The following is a 24235-nucleotide window of genomic DNA, read 5'->3' as shown; positions in this document are numbered from 1 at the left end:
AGGGACACCACACCGCCTCTCTATCCTTGCCTGTCCCATATGACAAGTTGTTTACCATCAATTGCAGCACTTGAGTTATGCGAGTCGTCCCACCACGTTTCTGTGATGGCAACTAAATCGTAGTTTTCTTCCTGCATGATGGTCTCCAGCTCCTCCTGTTTGTTGCCCATGCTGCGTGCATTCATGTAGATGCACTTCAGCCGGGCTAATCTTCCCACTATTTTTCTGGAAGGGCTGGCACATTTACCTAATAGCATTGGTGCGCTGTTCCTGGGCACCCCCGGTTCCAACCCCGTCCCCCTTCAAATCTAGTTTAAAGCTCTCTTGATAAGCTGTGCTAACTCCCGTCCCATTGTGCTTTTTCCCCTTTGGGTTAGGCTTCCCCCATCTGCTGTAAGCATGCCTGGTGACCTTTCCCTCATTATCAGGCCCTGAAGGTCCATGTGTACCAAGCAGACAAACCAAACAGATTTCTTCCTCCCCTCTCTACTGGCCTCAAGGTTTCTGGGCGCCAGTGTGATTACTCCTTCCTTAACGGCCCTGAAGGTCCCAGGCATCCGGCCAACCCGGTGGTGCTGATGACCTTGCCACAGTGTAACAGCACCCACAACACAGTCTATAAAATCCAGCAGTTACGGGTCCAAAGTGAGGAACTTGGACCGGAGCTGCTGCTGGAGACTGAGACCTAGGACCTTCTGGTGGCCAGGGATGCCACCACCGCCATCTGCTTCCTTCACTGAGTGAGTGACTCGTATTCTGTTGTATAATTTTCAAGTCTGACTTATGATTGTTATATTGATACAGCTAACATTGCAATTAAGATTTGACCTGATCTGCTGAGGGTCTAGGTGATGAGAAATTATAAGTTAAGATGTATTATAAGTTGTATTCTATATACTTGTAGATTGTACTATATTCTTTCTGGTTGTAGAATTCCTGTGCCATTCTGATCACAAATTCTGTGCTATACTAATCGTAGTATTCCATTGCAATTTAGTGCCATCATCATTCTGCCAAGAACTCCTAAAAGAATATGTCTCTCTCCCCTGAGCGTCGGGTGACAACAGATAGTTATTTCATACACAAAATGCTTTTGAACTGTTAGTTGTATTAAGGCTCATGAAAAAGTATGCCTGTGATCTTGAGGTATCACATGAGACCATCAGCAAAAATCTCTGTGCCAACTTTGGTTTTCCCTTGGGCCTAGCGGGTTGTCGTTACAGACAAGTATTTCCTTCTTTTGAAACAGACTTCATTCTGTTTCTGCTTGAAAACCTTCATTGCCCACAAAGAGGTCTGCCAGCATGTCTGATTCAACCCTTCTCTATATTCTGAATGTTTCTGAACAAAAGCTGGTAACATATTGTCTTCTTTGAGTCATTTTGAGACATTGTGCATTGCTTTAATTTGGGAAGAAACGTGCAGAGAGAAATGGCTAAGTAGATAAATGGAAACAAAGATATTCACGCTTCTGATGTCTCATGCTGCTGGCCACTGATTAAAGGATTCTTGTGCTTCTGTTCTCACTTGAGTGCTGTTGTTTAGTGTTAGTGGATCATTGCTGCTGTCACAGGGTGGAAACTCTTTTAACGACACAATGTTCATGTGATCTTTAAACTTCTACTGATGTACTGCTACACACATGAAGAAAATGTGACTTTTTCTTTTTTTTTTTTTTTGGCTGACCTAACTTGTCTAGGTCTTCTGTGTTTAATAGAGTAAAGATTTAAGTTTCAGTTAACCCACTCTGGGCTGAATTTTGTCTGGGGTGTAAACTGTAGGGATTGACAGTGCTGTTACATAGCTTATCTGTTGGTGGTAATCAAATCTCACATTTCAGCTGCAATCCTTTCTTCCAGGAGTACTCCTAACAGTACCGATCTCATCAGGGCATGATATAAATGGAGAACAACCACAATGTTTCTGACAGCAGAAGTAGTAGTCCTGGGGGCCTGGTTCATTAACTGGAAGTGAAGGGCATTCCACTCCTAGCACTTGTCTTCATAGCTGTGTTTGTGCTGCTGAGCTGCTCTGGAGAAACCCCTGTGCAGAATGTGTCCTTTGCCTCTTTAGGTTAGATTCTCCCTTGCATAACTGGTTTCTTTGGCAGTGGAAAGAAACAGTACCATTCCTAGCATACCAGTGAACATCTTCCTTCTGTAGGCACAAGCCTTCCTCTCCTATAATGTTCACTGGGTGGTTTCATCCAATGCCATTGCTGAAATGGTAGTTGAGACTGAGCTGAATGGAAACACCTCTGCTGTTCATGTCTTCTCTTTACTCCCACAGTGTTTTCTACACTCTCTCAAATGCAGTTTGTTTAAAACTAAGCTGTCCTTTTTTCTTTCACAGGCTGTGTTCTTGGCTGGTTTGATGTCTGAAACCTATAAAACAATGTTATCCCAACCTTAAGGATTTCAAACTCAGAAATCCTAATCTTGTCCTTGTGTTTTGCAGGCTCTGTTAGCCTTTGGGAGTATAGCATTCTCCCAAAGGAAAACCCTCGTTTTATAATTAGTTTCCCATTCCCTTAGTGTTTACTGCGAAGCTTATGTGCTGTTTAGCTACCTAAACCCCAAAGATATCTTGGTAGACCCTCAGTGCGTATGCTTAAAGCACCCTCCTTGCTGATTGATCACTGATCTCATCACCTGTTTCTTCTGCTATACTGTGTTGGACTCATACTTCCCAGTCCTCAGCTTCAGTTTCCTAAAGAACTTCTCTGTCTGTTTTCCTCTCCTGTTCCTCTTACTCTTTGTGCTCTTCCAGATTTCTTTTCCTTTTCACCCAATACCCCCCTGGAGTTTGTTGAAGCTAGTGAAAGCAAGCAGCACTGAATCTGAGGGGAAGTGAGGTGAAAGAAATTGTTCTTGCTCGCTCAGGCAGCAGCTGAACAAGCTGGAGTACAAGCCAAACTATTTGGCTTGGGTGAGGAGGTGGAATGCTCTGGGCAGAAAGCAGAAGCAGGGCTGGCACTTTCCTGTCCTAGGAGAAGAGTTTGTGTTTCACTAGCTGCTGCTCTGCTTCTAGAGGATTCTCCTTTTCTGCCTGCAAGGCACTGCATGCTGTTTGGGCTGAATCAACTGGCTGCACACACTGTGAGGGTCTGGAAATGAACTCATGGGAGTGGGACCAAACAGCTCTGTGTTGAAATGAAAAGCTTTAATATGAAAAACAAGCTTTTGGGAGTTGTTAAATTGATAAATGAGAAGATAATTTCTCAAGCCGTGTATAAGAGCTCAGCCCATACGACATTAGACCAGCTACCCCATGGTCTGGTTTCAGATGGTGGCTGGATTTCCTTTACAGTCAGCTCTTTCATAGTCTAATTACTTTTCTTGTTGCAGCCTTGGATTGTCCATAACAACTCCATAGCCCTGAAATACCACAGTCAACAGCCCTTTAAGTAATTGCCTAGGGCAAAGTCAAAATGACTGAAAAAGTGGCACCACTGAATTGTTGGATGTGCCTACACACATGCTCTGAAACTACAGGTTTGAAACAACTGTTCTGTGCTAATAAAAAGCCCATACATTTTTAGTGACATAGAAACTGGACATTTTGTGACTACACTGCTGAAGCCATTATTGTCATATTAAACATTAGACAGTTACTTCATATGCTTTTGCAATACTAAACAAATAATATGCCAACACAAGCCAGGATGGAGCCATCCAAATTCTAGGAAAACAAAGACCAAGTGTTTGTAAGACATACTTTGTTATAATTTGAAAAATCTGCAGAAGATGTGTTCAATCTGTTTGCTTTATTTATAAAAAATTTCAACGGAGATTTTTTTTTAAATTGGAAATTAACATCTGCAGGCATTTGTGAAAATTTCAAACCTTTTTTTAAAACAAACACACACAAAACTCCCACCTTAGTCATAGTAAAATTGTTTGATAACAAAAATACGTTACAAGATTGTTCAAAAAATATCACACAACAGGTAATGTAATGCTACTCCAGTGAGCAGGATCAGTTTTAGAAAGTACTAAAAAAAAGGGGATACAAACATGAAAAAGATCTTACTTTGAAAAATTAATGTGACAATTCACACTTGATGAATGGAGCATGGTGCCAATTTGTACTTCTGAGTGTGCCTGAGGGCTAGACTAATGGCTCTGCTTCTATTACAACAGATGTTTACACCTTCATGGAAAAGAAAATTTTAGGTGATTTGTAAGGAAAAGCCTAAAAATGAGTTTACTCTTAAGAACTTTAACTGTCCCATTGCAGGGCAGCCCACATGTCCACACAGATAGCCTCTTACCTGACCTTTGCACCACATACGAAGACTCAGACCTGCTTCTGCTCTCTGAAGGAGGAACCTGTTGCCACCTCCAGCCCCAGTGATGGAGCAAAGTAATGGTAATGCAGGAGAGGGAAATGGGGTGGTGGGGAGACCATGCTTAGGGCAAAATACTGTCTTCATTTCAACTCTGTCTCTACACATTGTCTGCAACTACTGCCTTTCTTTAAGTAAAGATAAAAAATTGATACTAATACACCATTATGAGCCAGGGAGGGCTTGATATATCCATACTAAGCAGGACTTGATCTCACTTCAGTGAACTTATTTAGCATTTCTACTCTCCTTATAATGACTCTCAATGTAGTTTAAGTAAAGCAAATTATCTCTTCGTTTTTATCACTGAATTGATGGAAAGAGGAAACAAGACCCATGTTTGTTTGTGGGTTTGTTTTTTTTTTTTTCCTATCTCTGCTTTTGCCCAACACAACTGGAGAAAATGAAGTGAGAAGGGAGACAGTAAGCGAGGTCCTTATCCCTTGTAAATCTCAGGATGCCAAAACCCATTTCTCTGTTCCTTTCCAGTTTGCAAAGGACCACCACTGAGATGACAGGCATACTGTTCTCTCCTCAGGAAAGAAAGGAGCAGTAAACTAATCCTAAGAATGCTCCACACTCAATCGTCTGCATTTAACATTAAGGGGACCCACATTCCAGTGCTGAATACGACAATGTCACAGATAGGCTATAAACTTACCCACATCCACTTGTTTTCCAACAGCCCCACCCTTTCCTGTGTCGACTTAACTTGCTCCTTCAACTTCAGTCTCTTCTCTTTCAAAACTGATTGCCACGCAAGAGCCACTCAAAAATTAGACACTACTTATTGTGCTAATCTAATAATAATTTAAGAAAGCATCCCATGGTTCTTGTGTCCTTTCTGAAACTTCTTGACCAGACAATTATTTCTGATTTCCAAAGATAAGACTGTGCTGATGCTAAGCAACAAAACTGATGCTAGCCAAACTCTGATGCTTCAGCAAGGACAAACGCCCCCCCCAAACCAACAAAAAAAACCCCCTCCCTCCAACCATCAGCTAACCCCCCTAAGAATGCACTTGTACAATTGTTTGAACTTCATAGAAAGCAAACATCTTCCCAGCTTTTCTTAGTCAGCTCATGCCCTAAAGTGCTTTATTATAACATCCATTATGTAGCTTTCAAAACTACAGCTGTAAAATGATTTTTAAAAGCAGCTAAACAAACAACCAGCCCCCAGTTGTGGCAGCAAAATTCCCTGGGTGAGCATGTGTTTGCTTAACAAAATACCTTCAGTTCAGTTCTTATTTACGTCAGCTTTCCAAGGTTCACTGCATCTCCAAGATCTTCGTGTTCCCCTCCCTGCTTCTCTAACCTCAGGCCACCAGCCATCCCCTCTTCACAGGGCTTCTGATGGCGACTTCTCTCAGAACCCATGCACCTGTAACTGCACCCATCAGTTACCTGTTCTCCAGGGTGAGTGGAGAACAAGCAGAGAACAAGTGGAGTTCTCCAGTGACCTCTTGGCTTACAAGAGAGCAGTGTTTTTTAAAATGTTTTTAGAATGATAACCTGCTATAAACAACACTCAAGTTGTATACACCTTGCCATGTATCACCCACCTTTACACTCCTGGCTGTAAATCTCAGACTTGTCTGTGCTACATTCCCAGGTCAGTGTCTCACTACTGCAGGACAATTCTGAGCACAAGCCACAGTCCCGAGGTCAGACTTGCCGGTTTAGGCAGATGTCAGTTCTTTTGCATAGTAATCTCTACCAGCCAACCAGTTCACAACCGGATGCACCATCTCCCCAAGGGGAATTAACTTCTTCAAGCTCAATACAAATCCCTAGGCAGGAAAATTTCCTGTGGTACTGCCACTTCAGTTCCTGGAGGAAGCTTCCACAACTTCCGTTTAGTTACACGCCTTGTAAAAGTTATCTTTGAGTACTTCACTCATAAGCAAAACCCAGTGCATTTTGGCATTTCCAAACTCATCAAGTCCTGCATCTTTCATGGCCTGCTCTTTCTTATTACCTGGTCAACACATCAGGGAAAAGCCGACTGATTTTACCGAAAGCTTTGCAAATGCATGGCAAACTGTGGGAGGGTCTGCATTACTTCCTGTTGAGCTGTCCCACTGCTCTGGACATTATTACTCAAAGTGTAATTTTAACAAATTGGATAGAAAACAAGCACTGTTGCAAAATACAGCCCTGATAAGGCTCTGTGATGAATCAGCTTTAAAAATGAATACGTTACAAAGAAAAGGTTCAAAAAGTCAGTTACTACAATACTGTTAGAGGAGTTTGTTTGCAACAGAAAAAGCTAAAAAAGCATGTGCTTAGCTGGGTTTTAGTACATCAATAACAAGCATTTGTTTTTTTATATTCAGATGAACAACTAACCTCAATCCTTAATGAAAGCACGTTAAATAAAGAAAACTCTCAAACACAATTTCTATGTTCTATCCTAACAAACTCCCTTCCTTCTAAAAACAGTCCATAGTCCTATCCAAGTAAGTTCTTACTCTCTATGTTCTTACTTATGTAGTTCTTACTACTCATTTCAAGTAAGTTTCTCATTGAAGAATTCCACTTAAACTCTCTTCCTCTTTCTGGAAAAACACACACACAAAAAAAATTGCATTAGTGAGAACCACTAAGTTTCTTTCTGCAAGGCCAAAGCAGAGACTCAGAAGACTGAGAAACTGAAAATGCCCTCCACCACCTTGTTATCCTCCAATTGATAGCAGTTATTTGCATGTTCATATCTGGTGCTAACCGTCAGAAAACCTTATGCAAGTTTTCTGCATGATGCTTCTAATGCCTTCCTGATGTCATCTACCTTTAAAAGGAAGCAGACAGCCCAGAGATACACCATTCAGGAGCCAGACTTTTTGAAAGAAATCATGAACATCTTTCTGGTTTTTTTTTTTTTTTTCCTTTTGAGTCAATACATGGCTTATATTCTAAGCAACAGAACCTCCAGCACACAAACAGCTGAAAAGGTCAAAATAAACATCGGTAAATGTTTATTATCAATTGCACTAGCACAGAAAAGTCTGCACAGCTGGCACACTTCAGTATGTTTACGGAATAGGAACTTATGTAGATAGGTTTTTAAGTATTTCAATAACACCTGGATATATTATTCCATCCAGGAGAAATATTTTATTTTCTTGTGCACTGGGCTAATAATCCAACATGGCATCTTTTTCTGTAGCATCATGCATAGCATTTTGTTCAAGTGGCTTCATACTTTTTTAGACACCTATTTAGCAGGCTTCTCCAAATACAAAAGCAAGTCGCTCTAAAACTTGTGGAGAGTCAAGTGTCTGTAGCATGACAAAACCATACTAGAACATTTGAGTCAACTGGTGATAGCAATTGCAAAGACAGCACCAAAAGGAATTCAAAGGTACAAGCAGGCAGTAATTACAAACCTGAAGCTAATCAAACTAAGTGTCATTCACGAATGTAATGGTTAGAATTTCAGCCCAGTCCTCAACTGTGTCTACACAGCTCATGGGTGGGAAAAGGTGTCTGGTAAATTCTAGTACAAGATTAAATCTGTTTCTCATAACCTCTCCTCCCACAATGAGCTCATTTTTGTTCTTCCATTTAATAAGTTCAGATGCAGGGACTTGACAGAGGAGCTTTAGCTCTTCATCAAGTGAGGATGCCTCTATTTTCTTTTTCAATTGACGCCAAAACAAATTCCCTTGTTCATCAGGAAAAATTGCATAACAATTTTCTGAAATGTCAAAAATTTCTGCAAATAGAAAAGCCATCTTCTAAACAGAAGACTATGTATTTTAGGACTACTCATTTTATATGACCTTTCCCCTGCAATTTCTCTGTAAAAGAATAAAAGTTAAGATTTAAATGTTTTAGAGTGTCTATTGGACAATTAATCTTCACTGGTTAATACACACACTCAAAATGTAATAGCACTTAATGAAATTACAGATGCTTATAATTAGCAAAGTTGAAAGCTTCCAACAAAAATTAAAAATGGCAATTGCTCCAACATTTTGAGATTAATTTACATAGCATTTCCACCATTACGTGCCCGTCTCTATTAAGCCCAAGGCAGGTTCACTCCTTATCTTGGACTCTGAATGCCAAATTTGACCCCATATTTCACCCATGCAATCCTATTAAATAAACAGGAGTCGCATAGATATTTATGAGTCCAGAGCATGGTTCCATGGAAAGTGCACGTCCCATGAGATTCTCATTCTCTCCTTGAGTGTAATTTTCTTTGCTTTAAATCATCAAATAATAACACCAAAAAACATTACTAATTCTCTAAGGAAGTCAGGACACCACATGAAGTTACTTCTAAAGCATTTAATAAAATACATTTTTTATGTTTATATTGTACAAATGCATCCTGCATATGCACATATACAAAAGAAAATCAGGGGTCATGATAAGACAAAATTTATTATTTAGAGGCATTGTACATGTCACACATCCCATTTAACACTTCAAAATGTCTGCATCCTTCTTATGACCACTTTCACTAACACACACACAAAAAGACTCACTGTGAACATGGCTCATAAAGAGCTTTCAAGCAGTAACTGGCACAGCTATAAATCTACATAAGGTTCAGGAAATAAATCTTGTGCTCTCTGCTGCCCATATAGGAACATTAATCTTAAGAGGAGGAACACAATACAGTACCTCCTTATCTGTTTAAATTGGGGCAAATATTTTACTCATGTTAATTGTCCTGACAGAAAAGGATCAACACAGCATTAATCCATTTAACACATGGCTTATTTTTCACCCCTGCACGTTACATAGGCCCAAACACTTGCTTGTGTTAATTCTTCATAAAACATGCTCCTCACTCTTATAGCATTCTCATTTGTATCTTTATATAGCATGTGGCATATTACTTACATAATTTAGTAGAAGGAAAGTGGAAGTCACCTTTTTCATATTCCATGGCTTCACCATTTGTTTAACACGATACTTCACAATTCAGGTTAAGAGTTAAATGGCCATATTATTTTATTTTTAGTTTACATTCTCAAAAATAGTTTCTGTGGGCTCTAAAATAATGACATATTAAAAAGTATTATCTTTAACCTAATTTTAACAATGAAACAGTAACCACTCCAATCTAACTGAAGAAACATGAGTGAAACAAAATAGGGTCATATTTTTCCCATCTTAAAGCAAGTTTCCTGGTTCAAAGAGCATACTTAAGAAGTGCTGTATCAGGCCAGACCATGGGCTGACAATCCAGCATCCTGCCTCTGAGTGGTGAGCCGCAGAAGTTGAAGAAAAAAGCCTCAGAACTGAGTATACATTTGTAATACTTCCCTGGTATCGCTCTGCATGTTCTGCACCTCAAGGATAACTTTTGTCCCTTTTAATCATCTTTGTATCGCTCAAGAATTTATAATGCTCTCAAAACACATACCCCTTTTTCTCCCTTATCATCTGAGGCTGCCATGCTCTAATCTATTTAACAGAAGGTGTTCTTTCACTTTTGATCCTCTATTTTGCCTTTCTTTGAGGCACTCTGGTTTTACAGTTCTGGTGCTCGACACATTACAGCCCTGTGGGACAGTGCTTGGCCCCACAGCTGACAAGGTTAACCATTTTTTGCTGTCAGCAACCGAAATCTATACATATATTACATCATTGCCCTCTGCTGTATTAACATTTGGGTCAATCTAGCCTGTATATAAGCAATCCTTGTGTTCTCAAGTGTATCTCTAGGGTATATTCCATGGTCCTTTGTGCTGCGGTGTTCGAAGCTGGTTTCTCGCCCCTCCTCAGCTAACTGTATCAATTGCAGGAAAAAAATGTTTGTCTTTAGGAGAAAGCAGTGGGAAAGGCATTAGCAGTTTCCTCTCGATGAAGAGGGTAGGTTCTGGCTTATGCTAAAGCATTTCTGGGGCTTTAACAAGTGTCCTCAGCCACAGATGCAAGCACCAGTTCAAAATGCAGACACAGCAGCTGCTAAGAGGTTTTGTGTATGAACGCTGGTAACAACTACTGGTATGTAAACAGGAACACAAGACACGCTTATGCACAGAACAGGTATAAAAAGAGCAAGAAGCCAGCTTTCAGGTGACAGCATCATGGTATGTACCAGAGATAACAATTACCTGAATCATTCCCATCCTCCAGAGCTGTGGATAACTTGACTCTTGTGTTGCTGACATCAGTGAATGTATTTTCATTCACATTTTGACAAATGCCATCAGAAGTATGTAGTTCTGCTGAATCACTGCCACATATAACCAGCATCCATCCTCAGCAAGATTCCCCCACTTTCCAACTGAGCCAGTTAGCTCAGCTAAGCATGCCATTAACACAGCTGTACTGTTTTAATATCCAAGCTACAGCTACACTATACCATGTTGACTCAACTGTAAGCCTTGATGTGTACACAGAGAGGCCAAGGGCATACAGGTGGCTGCACCCTCTCCTCCAGTCTGCAATTCCAGCCTGAATTCCCCCTTCCTTCCCTCCTGCCTGTTATGGTTTCTCCTCTCTCAGGGATCCAGGCCTAGAATACTTTTCTCTGTCCTTTCTCTTCTGGACTGTGGATTGTCTCCATTCTTCTCCTGTTCCCTCTCTTCACCAAAGCTGCCAGGCTCAGCACAACGTGGCTCTGTGCAGCCCGGAGCCTGCAGCGCAGCAGCTGTTTCCAACCAGCCCTGGGGTCCCTCTGAGGATGGAATTAGCCCCTCATTACCCTCTTCCTCCTGCTGTTATGCACCGATGCAGCTATTTACCTAATTGCAGGGAGCAATTAATATTGCCTGTGCTTGCAGGCACCATTTTTGCCTATTTCAGCTGCAATGCTGAGTATGCAGCAGAAGCAGCACTCTCAGCTGCCACAGATATCTAAGACCCAGAGAGCATAAACTCTCAAAGCCTCTTTCTAGGAATCAAAGTTGATAAACAAATAATTTTAAAAAGAGTCTGTGACAAGGATCAGATTTCAAACTGCAAGGGCCAAGCCTAAAATCTGTTATTGCTGGAAAAGAGCAGCAACATTAAGAAGTAAACTGTGATTTTATTTTTTTTTAACATGCTCAAAAATTGTGGAATGCTTCATGATTTAACTTGGCTGAAATGCACCTAACTGCTGAATCCCTGCTGAGATAAGTCTACTTTTTTTTAAATAAGTGATGGTCGTAGGAGATTAACATTAAACAGGATGTCATTAATTCTTCACAAGAATATTCTTAGTCTGCAATAAGGAAGTGTTTGTTCCTCCTCCTCCCAACACCACCCCCCCTATCTTTCTCAGTCCATTTTCAAGTAACATAAAAGCGTTTTGTCTGTTTGAAGGACCTACAAGAGAAGGTATTGCTGGCTAACTTTCATACACAGCTACGGCTCAGGCATCTCATCCAATTCTTGAAAGAGGAGTCTGCCATTAGACGGACCCAGACTGATTCTTACACACAACTATTATTAAAAAATAGCCAATCTTGAAACAAGCTGCACAGCTGTCATTGAAATACAAGCACCAAAGCTGCAAGTGACCAAAGCAGCAACCCTTCAGTCCTGGCAAACTGGACCTTGACCAGCCACACGCGCTATCACTCCTCCTACTCCCCCCACACGCCCGGGCACAATCACAGGAGTTCACTCAGTGCTTGGAACAAGGCTTGCTGCCCTAGCAACAGACTTTCACCACCACTGCTGCTTTTACTCTTCCTCTAATCCCACCAGAGGCTATTTCCACATTGGAGGAAATCTCACCACAGAACTCACAGAGCATATACTCTTTGGCATCACACGACTGATTCTGAAACATATGCTTAACTGTTCACTCAATTTCCCTAAGCGATCCTAAGACTGTATTTGGAGCTCTTCCTTCTAGCTATGCAGATGTTGAAATTTCTGAGGAGGTTAAGACTGGGGAACAAACTAAAAGCAAGCCAACAGTTTCCTTCTGAAGGAAGAAACCTTACCTTGTGATCTCCAGGCACGCTCAGTGACTGAAATGGAACTGTATCTCAAACCATGCTTGCAGTCTCAACAACTAGAAGGGTAGAAGAGCTACGGATGCCACTGTGAATTGGTCTTACTGGAGCCACACAATGGCATGCCTTCCTGCCAACTTAGTTGCACTGACATCTAATCAGCAGGAACCCAAATGTCCACTAGAACAAAGAGGGAAAAACAAGATTGGATTTCACCCAGAAAAAAGGGGAAAGTAATTTTCCTCTCTTGTTCTAAGGTTCCAGAACCAGACAGTGTATTTGAAAGTCTGTGCCACTCTAAATAAAAAAATACTGATACACACTATATATTGCTAGAATAAAAATGTGTCAACCTCTGTTAGGATACACTTTGAAAGAGCTATTTCTAAGGCCTGGACTGAGACAGTTTATAAAAAACATATTCCACCAAACTTCCATAGCAGAGATAAGGCAATTCTCAGTCCTACTGTTCCCTTCCCACTTCAAAGAAATTGTGATCTCAAAAGTGTAATTGCACATACGGTGTGATTTAGCTGCCAAGGATATGTAAATTTCAGTGCAATTCTTCATGTTCCTAACACACCATATTATCTACACTCAGTCAAACTTGTGCAGGTATTTTTTGAAGGAAAGGAGCTGAGGGGTAGGAAGGGAAGAAACGTTTCCTCAGATTGTAGCTGCCAACTATATGAGATTCTCAAATTCATCTTCTCAGGTAACTCAAGTAGAGTATTTCTGTAAATGTAATTTGTAGTGCTCTTTAATCCTGTTACTGAGATTTTCCATTTTTCTAGTCTCAACAGCAGAGAACCAGCAAAATTTATAATCTGCTTCTCTGAGGTCTGATCATGCACAGCTCATATGCGCTCAAATCCTCCACTGAATCTCCATTTATACACATATTATGAGACCGAAACAGTCCTCCTTGCAGCAGCAGAACATTATACAATCCCCTCAAGATGCTGTGGATCAAAACAGGATTCGTATTAACCTGGTTAAAACTTCTTACCAAGGCCAGTTTCACTGCCTGGCAAAAGCATGAGATCAAAGAGTAAGTCTACAAGAGTGCACCATGCGGGATACCACAGGAGCCCTTATCTCCCCAATCTTTCCCCCTTTTCCACATTTCAATCAGAATGCTGTTAGAAAACAGAGCAGGAATGCTTGTACGTCATGACTAGCAGAGCTTTTTCTGAGTCACTGTGGTCCAAACTCTCCAATGGTGACAGAAAATTCGTAACACCTATTTTATGGACCTCCTTGCAGGCAGAAGCAGCTGGCTGTATAATTCAGTGCTGCCCACCAGCCACTCTCTAGAAGCATCAAATCTGCCTTCTCTTCCTTTTTGTATCAGGATGCAGCAACAGCTGCTAATGGCTTCCTTATCAGGCTGTGCACAAGCACCTATGGAGACATTCAGCTGTAGGGCTTACATACACTGCCCCTGAAGACAACCCCCCTTTTCCCAGAGGTTGTGATGGCAGACTGTGCAGACGTGGTCTGTAAATAGTGCTGTGAATTAGACCACCCTGTTCTGAATTAATAAACTTGAGTTTCCTGAGATTTAAGTTAGCTGCTTTTCTTGAGTAAGGACATTAAGGGCTTTTCTTTTCTAATTAATAGCAAATGTTCCATTACATTAAAAAAAATCACAAAATAAGACAGAGATCTGGAAAAGAATTCGAAGACAGTATAAACCAGATGGCTCTAGGCAAGAACATTACATTTAAACATAAACATCTTTCTGCACAACTCATGCACATTTTTGCAGTGTTACTGACTTAACGGTTCTAGCATTATCCCATCTCCCAGAGCTATATACTGCAGGAGATACAAATGGTGCACAATCAGCCAAAGGAAAATTAGGTTTTGTTTTACATCTTCAGCTATGTGACTATCAATGGACAGATTTGAACTGCCAAAAAAAAAAGAAAAAAAAGAAAAAAAAAGGTGGAAACTGTGAAAATCAACCACTCTGTCTGCTCAACCCACTCCTCAGCCACAGGCAGAACATATGCAGAATGTCCCAACACTCTGAAATCCCAGCAGGCCCTATGCATTGTAGCTAAATTTCTAGCCGAGCTCATTTTGGGTTTCTAATGCTTACACATGGGATAGAGCTGTTTCTCCCACCGGTCTGAATCATCCAATTTGAAACTATTACATCCTCCTCCTCCACACTCCCCAAAGACCATGGGAGGACTGGAGATTCTTCCGTGCCCAGTGTGACAGAATTACACTATGATCTTTCAAACAATTAAAAAAAAATATTACATGGACTGAGATCTATGAAGAAGTCCTCAACCGCCCTTCACTTAAGTCTCTCAGCTAGATAAAACCAAAATAGCACTGTGGCATGTAACTGATGCAGTTTACATGCTACACTAAAAAAACCCCAATGACAAACCAAAGAACATCCCCCTATCTCCCCAAAACAACACCACCCCCCAGATAACTTCATATTCAAGTCATTTAGTCTCACCTTCCAAATAACAGCAACAATACCATTACATTCAGAAAGTCCCGTATCACATTTAAAGACAGAGTTGGGAGGCTCATTATGGTCAACTCTTTTGAAATAAAGCCTGCAAACACCACATGCTACTGGTTAAGGATCCTTGGGATTTCCTACGCCAGGTCAGAAAGTAAAATTAATAATACTTTAAAATCTTTGAGTGAGAAGTACCATATAAACACTTTACTGAAGTAGGTAATGATATTTCTCTCCACGGACAAGAATAAAAGAGATTGATTTTATTTTGCAAACATCAGACAGGGAATGTCAGACCTGGCACTGGAAGCCAGGTGTTTCATTTCCCAGACCAGTGCTCTAATCATTCAACCATCTTGGCGCCCAGTGAATTTTATGAATATATTTTGGCAAGCACAACATAGTGTTAACACTGCTTACCATCCTATTCTACTGTGCATGAATTATACACTATAGCATTGATATAAAAATAGTTAGTTCTTAGAAACTAATAAAACTCTAAAGTCAATACTCCTTTTCTTTAATGAAAAGCAAGGTGACATTGCTGGGTTTTTGGTGACAAATAATGGATTTTTTGTATTAGGACAATGGAATTAGCAAGCTTGTTTTGAAATAGTAATTGAGAAAAGACATTTCATTCACATAAAACCACAAATGCACCACTGATTTTATCTGTCTGAAGCAAAAACATGGAGGGAAAGAAAGAAAAGCTTTTATTGTTGTACTACAATGAATATGAAAATGAGGCTTCTTTTTTCCCATTGTAGGTACTAAAATTTGGTAACACTTTCTGGGAAATTGTATTAAAGTAAAGATATTTCAATCTGTCTTCGCAGAACAGAGAAATGAGAAAAGCTTAAGCAGCCTCCCTTGTAGCAGAAACAAACAAAAAAGACTTTATAGATCATCCTTGTGTACCTTAAAATATTTTAATGCAGCAGCATTATTTTAATAAAATATTTTATATTTAATAAATTTATATTTAATTTATATTTAATAAATTTATATTTAATAAAATATTTAATAAAAATATTTTAATGCAGAGGAGAAACTAATCTAAAAAGGAACAAAGATATGCATGAGCTACACTGAACACTAGTGTCCAGAACAGAGTATGTAAAAGGGGCTGTACATTATTTATAGTTAAGAAAGCAGGACCTCAGATGGGAATTGAAATAATAGCTATAGCTTATGTTAGCTCCAACTTGTTCACATTTCAGGGAAGCTCTGTGGTTGCTTCAGAATGCCCTGTTTTCTATTATAAATTAATCACAGTAATGTGCTCTGTTGTCAGACACCATGGAAATACAGGACCAGCTGACAAACAGAGTTCTTACCCTCATTTTAAAAGATGACCAAATTAGTTCTTCACAAAGCAGCCATCAAGAGATAAAAATACGTCTGTCAGTGTACATAAGAGGTATGACTGGAAACGCAACCTGGATTTTAACAGACCTATGAAACTAGACCTAATTCAACATACTTACTGTTATTCAAACAGGGAAGCAAACCCTGATACATGAGCAGTCTGAAAGACCAGCAGTGCTGTGAGGCTGATGAGTGAATGGTACAGAACCATAGAATGATTCGCATTAGATGGTAGTTCTCCAGCCCAACCTCCTGCTCCCAGGAGTCCAGGCTGCTCAGGACTATTTGTACAGTTGGATCTTGAAAACGTCCGTGGATGAAGACTGCACAGCCTCTCCAAGTAACCAGTTCACTTGCCTGGCTGTCCTCACAAGATTATTTTCCCCACATATTCAGTTAAATAATTCATGCATGTTGTCCATGCACCATCCCACTGTGCACCTCAGCAAGAGCCCGACTCCCTCTCCATGATAACCACCCTTCTTCCAAAGCACCGGGGGCTGCTGTTACATCCACCCAAAGCAATCCTTTCCTCAGACTACACAGGCTCAGATGCTCTCACAAGAAGTGCCCCAGCTCCTGATCAACCTGGTAGCCCTCCACTGCACTCACTCATCTTTACACTACTGGCAGCCACCAAACTTGATGCATAGCCAAAATGGTTGTAGAAAATAATGGACCTAGAGTACAAGGCACAATTGATTTTAAAACACAATAGCTTTTATTTGCTAGCTAAAATGCTTCACCAATAATGCCCAGCTGATAAGAGGCAAGAAAAAAACATTGGAAGTAATAATGAAAAAGTCTTCCCAAGCACCCTCATAGAAACGTAATAAGGCTACAGCAGAAGTGGCTTCACTTCCATTTTGCCACCACTACTTTATTAAAAAGCAATACAAAACCCCCCATTCAGACAACCAAACAAAAAAGCCCTAGATGTTGCAACCACAGAACACATTCAATTTAGGTAGAAACCCCAAGTGTCTCAGGAACACTTCATTTCCAATTTAATTAAATTATACTTGGACATAGACAATGCCACAATACAGTAAACAAACAAGGTACCAGGCTGTGCAGAGGTATTAACTAGCAAGTCCCATCCTATCTAACTTCTTCAATACCTATGAAAGGAAACTAAAAGTGAACTGATGACACCTGCAAATGAGAGTAAGCGGGGTGGTGCTGGAAACACCAGTGACGATTGAGAAACAATACAAAAGACATACAAAGATGTTTTGGAAATCAAAGTGAATTTGGAAGAAGGCCAGATAATATATGATGAGGGGATATTACTCTAAGAGCGAGTTAACATGTAAGAGGGCCCTGAGGGAGGCACTGAAGCAAAGTGAAGCAGCAGGAGAAAGAACTGTATCTTTATGGAAGGGATCTTGTTCGGGAGTCAAGAAGATGACAGCTCTTGTCTGTGCAGCTCAGGTAAGAAGCCATCTGGAACAATCTGATCGGTCCTGAGAAACTGAATACCAAGCAGAGACTGAGGAACTGAGGGAAATTCAGAAAAAGAACCAAACCAATGAGAGGCACAAAGCCACTGACCTGATTGCTTTGTGTGTCCGTCTATCTACTCTCAACTGCCATTTTCATCACAGCAGATTTGTACATCTGCGAGGCATGTGAATGCATAACCTGGGTAAACACAAGGAGCACGAGCAGCTAATTCCAGGGTAGGGAACCAATGAGGAAAGGCACTTTGGCCCACAAGAATTTAGATACAGAAGAATAAGAAAAGGATGTATATCATGATTTTTTTTCCTGATTATATGATTCCATTCAATTCAAACGATCTCCCAAGAGACATTTTCAAGTTTCCATTATTTAAAACACGTTGATGAGATGGAAATGGCTCTAAAATACTACACAGACATAGTAGACAAAGATATACACAAGGTGCGCTGAGCAGTAGTGTTAGGAACAGAATAGAGAGAAATCCTGCACCAACTGCAACAGCTGAGCAAATAAATCTCCGAGGCCTTTGCCATAGCTAGTGTTCTATGACAGCTTTAAAAACTGTCCCTGCATTTAGTCCTCTTAATCTCTTTAGAACTTAAAAGTTTAAGTGAAAAATAAAAAAAAAGGAAAAAAAATAAAAAAAGAAAGTATAGAATTATTCTTTCCCTGAAAGCTTTAAGAAATATAAATTACATTTGGAACAAAGAAAACTTACTCACACAGCTAGATTTATACCAATAGATATTTATTACTGTATTACTACCTCTTATGCATAAGCTAATAGTTTCTCTTAAAATACATTTCTGGTAAGAATTACAGAATTGTGCCTGAATTCTTTAGAAGGGTCATAGTTGCCATACAGGAGGAACACTGTGGGAAAGCATGTAAATCCATTAACTGGATAGCCTAGTATAGTTTTTATTGGCATTCTTCTAATCTTGCTTTAGGTTGGCATTATTGCTGGCTCACCACAGAAGGCACCCTCACCCTCAGAACGGCTGCCCTTCTGATTCTCTCCTCCATCCTGCTCTGGGGCAGCAAGTGAGGGACCAACCGGGAGCTTGGGGGCCAGAGAGGACAACCCAACCGCAGTGCTCTACATCTCTGAGTGTTCCATGGTGAGAGAATCCGTATCATTTACGGCAGCACCTTGATCTCCCCCTTCCTCCAAATACACTCCTGAAGGCTAATTTCATTTCCGTATGCGACTACAACAGCAACAATGACAAAGAGGGCAAATGAGTAAGGAGAAGCAGGAAGTAACTAAGTCCACCAACGTTTTTTTTTAAATCTACTTAAATTTAAGAGCGCTAAATTTAAGACACGCTAATCCAGCCTGCTAAAATGAACTTCCCAAAATATAAGCAAGATATTAAAAAACTCTCCAAAAAAATCAGAAAAAAAATCCTCTATGTCAGAGGAGGAGACTTCAACAATCAGCTAAAAATAGTTTCTAAAAAATGAGGGAGTTCACTTCCAAATGAGTGATCCTGACTTTGCTGCTTTCATGCTGGCTGTAATCCAGCTCAGCAAGGAAGAGGTTTGCCTCTGCAGGTCTGACTAATGCTCAACTAATTTCAGAGAGAAGCAACTTGGAAGATCATCAAATACCAATCTGTTCCTTATTCTGTAATAGCCAGAACACAAAATGACTTACAGGTATAGCACGTAGGGGTCACGTACACTGTAGCTTTTCAGAACTCATCTGGAATGAGTTTTTTCACATCCAAAAGGTTCCTTCTATTGAAATGAAAACTGACAAAAGGCCATGGCCAGAAAACTTCTTCCAGATTCTTTACAATTAAACCTCTTATTTTTTATGGAAGCTCAAATGGTAGAAAAAAATGTTCAAAAATGATAACAAAGCTAACTGTCAAATCACAGAGGCAGCCCAGCAACCTCTGCTTAGGAAGCAAGCCCAGGAGATTCATGAACCTTGGATCATAGTCAAGAGCATGGAACTAGCCTGCAACAGTGAAACAAGACCCAACGTAAAGATCAAGGGGGCAAACGCTGCCTCCATTGTCAGAGAACGGCATCTCTTACTCCTTCCCAAAGGCCTCTCCAGAACAGAACAAAGCTCTCTGAGCGGAGATACTTCAAGGAAACACCTATTTCCTCAATACTCATGGCCATTCTTCATGAGCCACTAGGGAACTCAATGGGTCAAAAGCTTGAGTTTCTTGTTATCATATACTCCCACAGATCTATGCTGCTGCTTCCTGCCTGCACCATGTTTGGAATCAGTCTCACACTGTACTGCCTACTCTGTTCCCATCACCATTAAGGAACATAACAATGATCTCTCTCATTGCCTGATCTCCATCTCCCCTGGAGTGGGAAGGCCAGCACCATCCTTTTGGCAGCACTCACCAGGAAGACAGAAGGGCTAACTCTGCTTGCTTCCCAGTGAGATTCTTCCTGAAGGTTGTCACTTCTTTCTCTCCAGTACCTTTCTCTACTGTTAAAGACCTGCTTTGTGCTTTGGTCATCTTGACTATTCCCATAACTCTCCCAGCATACCTAAACAGCATGGAAAAATACTGTTGTCTTCACATCCTAGACTGTAGGACAGATTTCAAACATCTCTGCTGCCTCTGTGGCAAATTTTTTGGACCCTGTCTTCACAGGTATTTTATTCAGGTGTTTATAATAGAGTTCCATGTGGAAAGGCTCACTTTTGCCTGTTTTTTAAATTACTGACGCCATCCACTACAGGAAGAAAAATTTATCAAGTAAGCAGGACTGTGACAGATTTCCCCAAATTTAAATCTGCAAATTCATGGTGCAAAAATAAATACGGTGTACCCGAATCATAAAAACCAGAATGGCAACCCGAGCGAGAAATGAGCAGGTTTGCTACTGGTCTGTGATCTCTCTCTCTAGGTCTCTATATGCTTGCTTATGCCTCCCAGAGCATCCTGCCCACAGGGAGGTGACATTTATCCCCTCTCCTGAGTGACAGACCCTGTGAACAACTGGCTTGGGGGTGTTCATAGTGAACAGTGAGAGAGAGCAGGTGAGCAAGCAAGAGTGTCAAGCTGTGCACGCCTGCCTCTTCAGGCATGGACCGGTGTCCCAGCGACAGCTTGAAAGCACGTGATGAGTTCAAACAAGGAAGAGGAAGAATGCACAGGAGGAAGGCCTGTGGACCTGGCCGAACATTTATGTCACACATAACAAGCTCTCATTGCTCACTTTGCTACAGCACTACACAACGACAAAGGGATGTGAAGGGAGGTCTCCAACAGAAACAGTAAAGCGTACATTTTGGCTGGAAATGCAGGATTTACTACACTGGATCAGAAAAGCAACCTATCTGAGGTGTTGTCCTTAGTACTGATTAAAATTCTGCATTTCAGAAGAAACAAATACAGTAAAATTTACATAGTAAATACAACACTGCATGGAAGATTCAAATTGTTCCTTATTCCCTGCTGTATTGGGGCTGAGGTAATCTGTATCACATCACCTTCTAACAATGAGCAGGATTAGACTGTGCTGGTAAAAATAAAAACACCTGAGTCCTGTCTATGCAACAGCTGCCCTTGTGATAGCAATGAAGGAAGTGAATAATGCCTTTGAACTTCTGTTGCTGCTAATGCAAGGTGACGAACTGACTTAATAATAGAGTGGTAAATGCTGAAGGTGACTTCTCTAAGCCCAGAGCAGCAAAGGGCACTGTATCCATCCTACCTCCCAGTCTTACCCAAAGTTTGGAAAGACCCTCCTTGAAGAGGAGGAAAAGGAACATAGCAAAAAGATAGGTGGTGGCTTCTCCTCTAGGTGTGAAGTTTTGGTGTACACTGATTCATACAGGATGGATACAGTCCTAATGTCAACCAGCCCAAGCACCTCCAAAGGGAAGTGGAAAAAAGAAAACAAACAAATAAGGTCAGACACATTGAAAGGCCTGCACCAACAGAACAGTAAGCTAGGCAAAAAACAAAGCAAGAAATTGTTTGCAGTGTTACTTAGATGATGCCAAAGAAATGTACAGCAAAAGGGAAGGCTGCTGTACATCTTTCTCTTATCAGAACTGCTAAAAAGCCTTCAAACTTGAGAACCAGGCTTGAAAAAAAAAATTTTAAAGCATAGATATCTTTGGAAAAGATTCCTTGGATTTCCCAAGAGCATGTTTTGTAGCACAGCTCCCTCCCAACTTCCTCAATAACAGGAAAGTAGCTAAGCCACAGGGAAGTAAAACGGAGAAGAGGATCCTGTACTATAAATCCTTTTTGCCTTCTCTCAGCTTCCCAAAGCAAGTATCAACCATTTAACAAAGCAGGGGTAGTGCTTGCAGCATTCAGAAGCGCTGACCACCTCAAAAAGAGAAAAATGATGTTTAGAAGCAATCCTGGATGTAGCACAGGCATGTTCATTACTCCTAATACACAAATGGAAAGAGTGAAATGGACTGCCCATTTCTACCTCTTTATTTTGGACTTGCTAGCAAGATTTTTTCCTGTTTAAGCAAACTGTGTATATTTCCTCCCATTCCTACATCTTCTCCAACCCTCATGAGCTCTGTGGCTGTTACAGCAGTGCTAAATTAGAGAGGGTTTCAGGAGTCTTCACCATTGCCCTTTGTGCCCTTTCTCACAAGAAACAAATAAAACAAATGCATTAAAAGCTGCTGGGGCTTACCTGTGCTAGCATGCACAAGAGCTGACTGCCCAGGTTTGCTTTGTTTTCTAGCAAAAGAATCTAATGTATGCAAAGCTGTGGAAGCAGGTTAAGGCTGTAACAATAGCTGTTAGACAACGATTGAGATTAAAGGGGAAATGCTTATTGAAAAGGAAATTCTGGGGGTTTTTTAATCAGAAAACTTTTTTACTATTATCTGTTGCAACAGACCATTTTGCGTAGGCCCTGCCACACACAGAAAACATCTATGTAGTCTGGTCCAATAGAGTTTAAGCTCTAGATAAGAATGTGCAGAAATTAAGTTTCTCTAAAATACAGTGTGGTCTAAATGCTAATGATTATTCTAATTAAGTATTATCTCACATTTTTTTACTTGTCTCTTCTGTACTGCCGGGTAGGTTCACATCAGAACATCATTTACAACTAACCTGTATTTGGCATAATAATAAATGTGCTGATGAGAACTAAAAAGACTGATAACTGAAAACAGGTCTATTCTGGCGGCTGACCTCTGCCATGTTTCCAGCTGGCAGTGCAAGTATAACACCAATCAAAGTATAATCGTACAAATTCTTTATACTTAGGTAAAATCTGACTAACAGTCACTTCAAAATGTTGCCAACATATTCACGTACCTTAATGCAAGTGTGGTTAGAATTTATTAAATAATTGCTTAAAAAAAAAATAAAGACATTTGTAGTTAAGGAGTTCAAGATGCTATATTTATTTCCACTACATAACCACTGCAAAAATTTTCTGAAGTTTTTATATAAAACAAGCTTGTTAACTTAGTTAACCTCGATGGAGGTGATTAAAAGCTACGGAGAAGCTTTCAGATCAAAGAAAAGAATAGACTTACAATAACATGAGGTGTTGTTTGGTTTCTTTTCAAGAGTACAAAGTTTCCCTGTAACTCTCTAGATCCTTCACTGATTTACCTTCCCAGTAAGTTAAAATTCTTTCTCATTTTTAAAGTTTCAATGGTCACCTCAGTCACGTAATTCATCTCACCTCTATGTCCAATATGTGACCTTCTTCCGTCCTTCCACGGTAGCTCCCATTCCCAATATCTCACTTTTGAAATCTTTATATCCCGGCAGCTTAATTACCGCCCAGCGCCACCAGCACTTCCTCTCCGTGTAACCTACATTTACCTCCAAAATACAGCGTAGCAATCTCAGCGCACAAGTGAGGCAGAGAGTTTATAGGACTGCTCCCAATCCTTTCTGAGATACGCAGTGAGCTAATTACTCACTCCCACGTTCATAAAAAGGTGAAGGTATTTACAATGCGGGGGGGGGAGGGTGAGGAAGGCAAAATCACGTTTTAAGTTGCCGCTCCTCCTAGTTAAGAGGTTAAACACGCAGGATGGGAACACTGATTATCCAAAGCCCGACACTCGGTATGTTGAAGATCATGAAGACTTATGTTTTGTTCATACAGGCTGGCACCTGTCTGAGCTCCCCCCGCGGTACTTGTCCCCGTACGAAGCAGAGGAAAAAAAAAAAGCTTTAGCTGCAGAAAATGGAAGGGGGTGGGGAAGGGGGGGGTGGAATAAGGAAAGCACCCGGTCACCAACCGCCTGCTGCCTCCCTGCCTTACCTGGGTCTCTCATCCTCAGCGCCGCAGCGATCGCACCCGCCCGCTGGCAGGGATGGGTGTCCCAGCACACCGCTTCTGCCCAAAAAAACAGCTGCAGCCCTCCAAGGTCCCCCCCTCCGCCGACTTCCACTTGGCGACCCACATCCCTTTGAAGGAGGAAAAAGAAAGCCCCTGTAATTTCTGGACTTCTTTAAGATGTGCATTTTATTTGTGCATTCCCCATCTCCTTATCCTGTGTCTCTACCTCTAAGAAGAAACCTGGAACAGCAGGTTCCATCTGACCTTTAAAATGCTCTCACTGGAAAGCATGACAGAGGAATTGTTCCTGTGGGCTTCTGAGTGCCAGCAGGTGCCAACCCTGAGAATGCCTCAGCAAATAAATTAAGAGGGAAGTTT

The 24235-nt window shown here is 40.8% G+C and overlaps 1 protein-coding gene across 5 annotated transcripts in view; it reads right to left on the bottom strand.

Moving 5' to 3' along the window:
• MCC (mutated in colorectal cancers) overlaps window positions 1–24235 on the bottom strand; it is a 163006-nt gene that overhangs the window by 77957 nt on the left and 60814 nt on the right. The window contains exon 1 of one of the 5 annotated variants that reach the window (XM_014951498.1): window positions 23840–23945. The exons of 2 other annotated variants lie outside the window; for them this stretch is intronic. The gene's annotated coding sequence lies outside the window, so the exon portion shown is untranslated. Of the gene's footprint in view, window positions 1–23248; window positions 23334–23391; window positions 23411–23839; window positions 23946–24235 lie in introns of those variants that run through there. 2 more of the 5 variants (XM_014951501.1, XM_014951499.1) reach the window with 2 other exon arrangements.

Source organism: Calidris pugnax, unplaced genomic scaffold (genome assembly GCF_001431845.1).
Source record: "Calidris pugnax isolate Ruff unplaced genomic scaffold, ASM143184v1 scaffold148, whole genome shotgun sequence".
NCBI lineage: Eukaryota > Metazoa > Chordata > Aves > Charadriiformes > Scolopacidae > Calidris > Calidris pugnax.
Note: the sequence above shows the minus strand (reverse complement) of the source record. Positions and strands in the feature narration are given on the sequence as shown.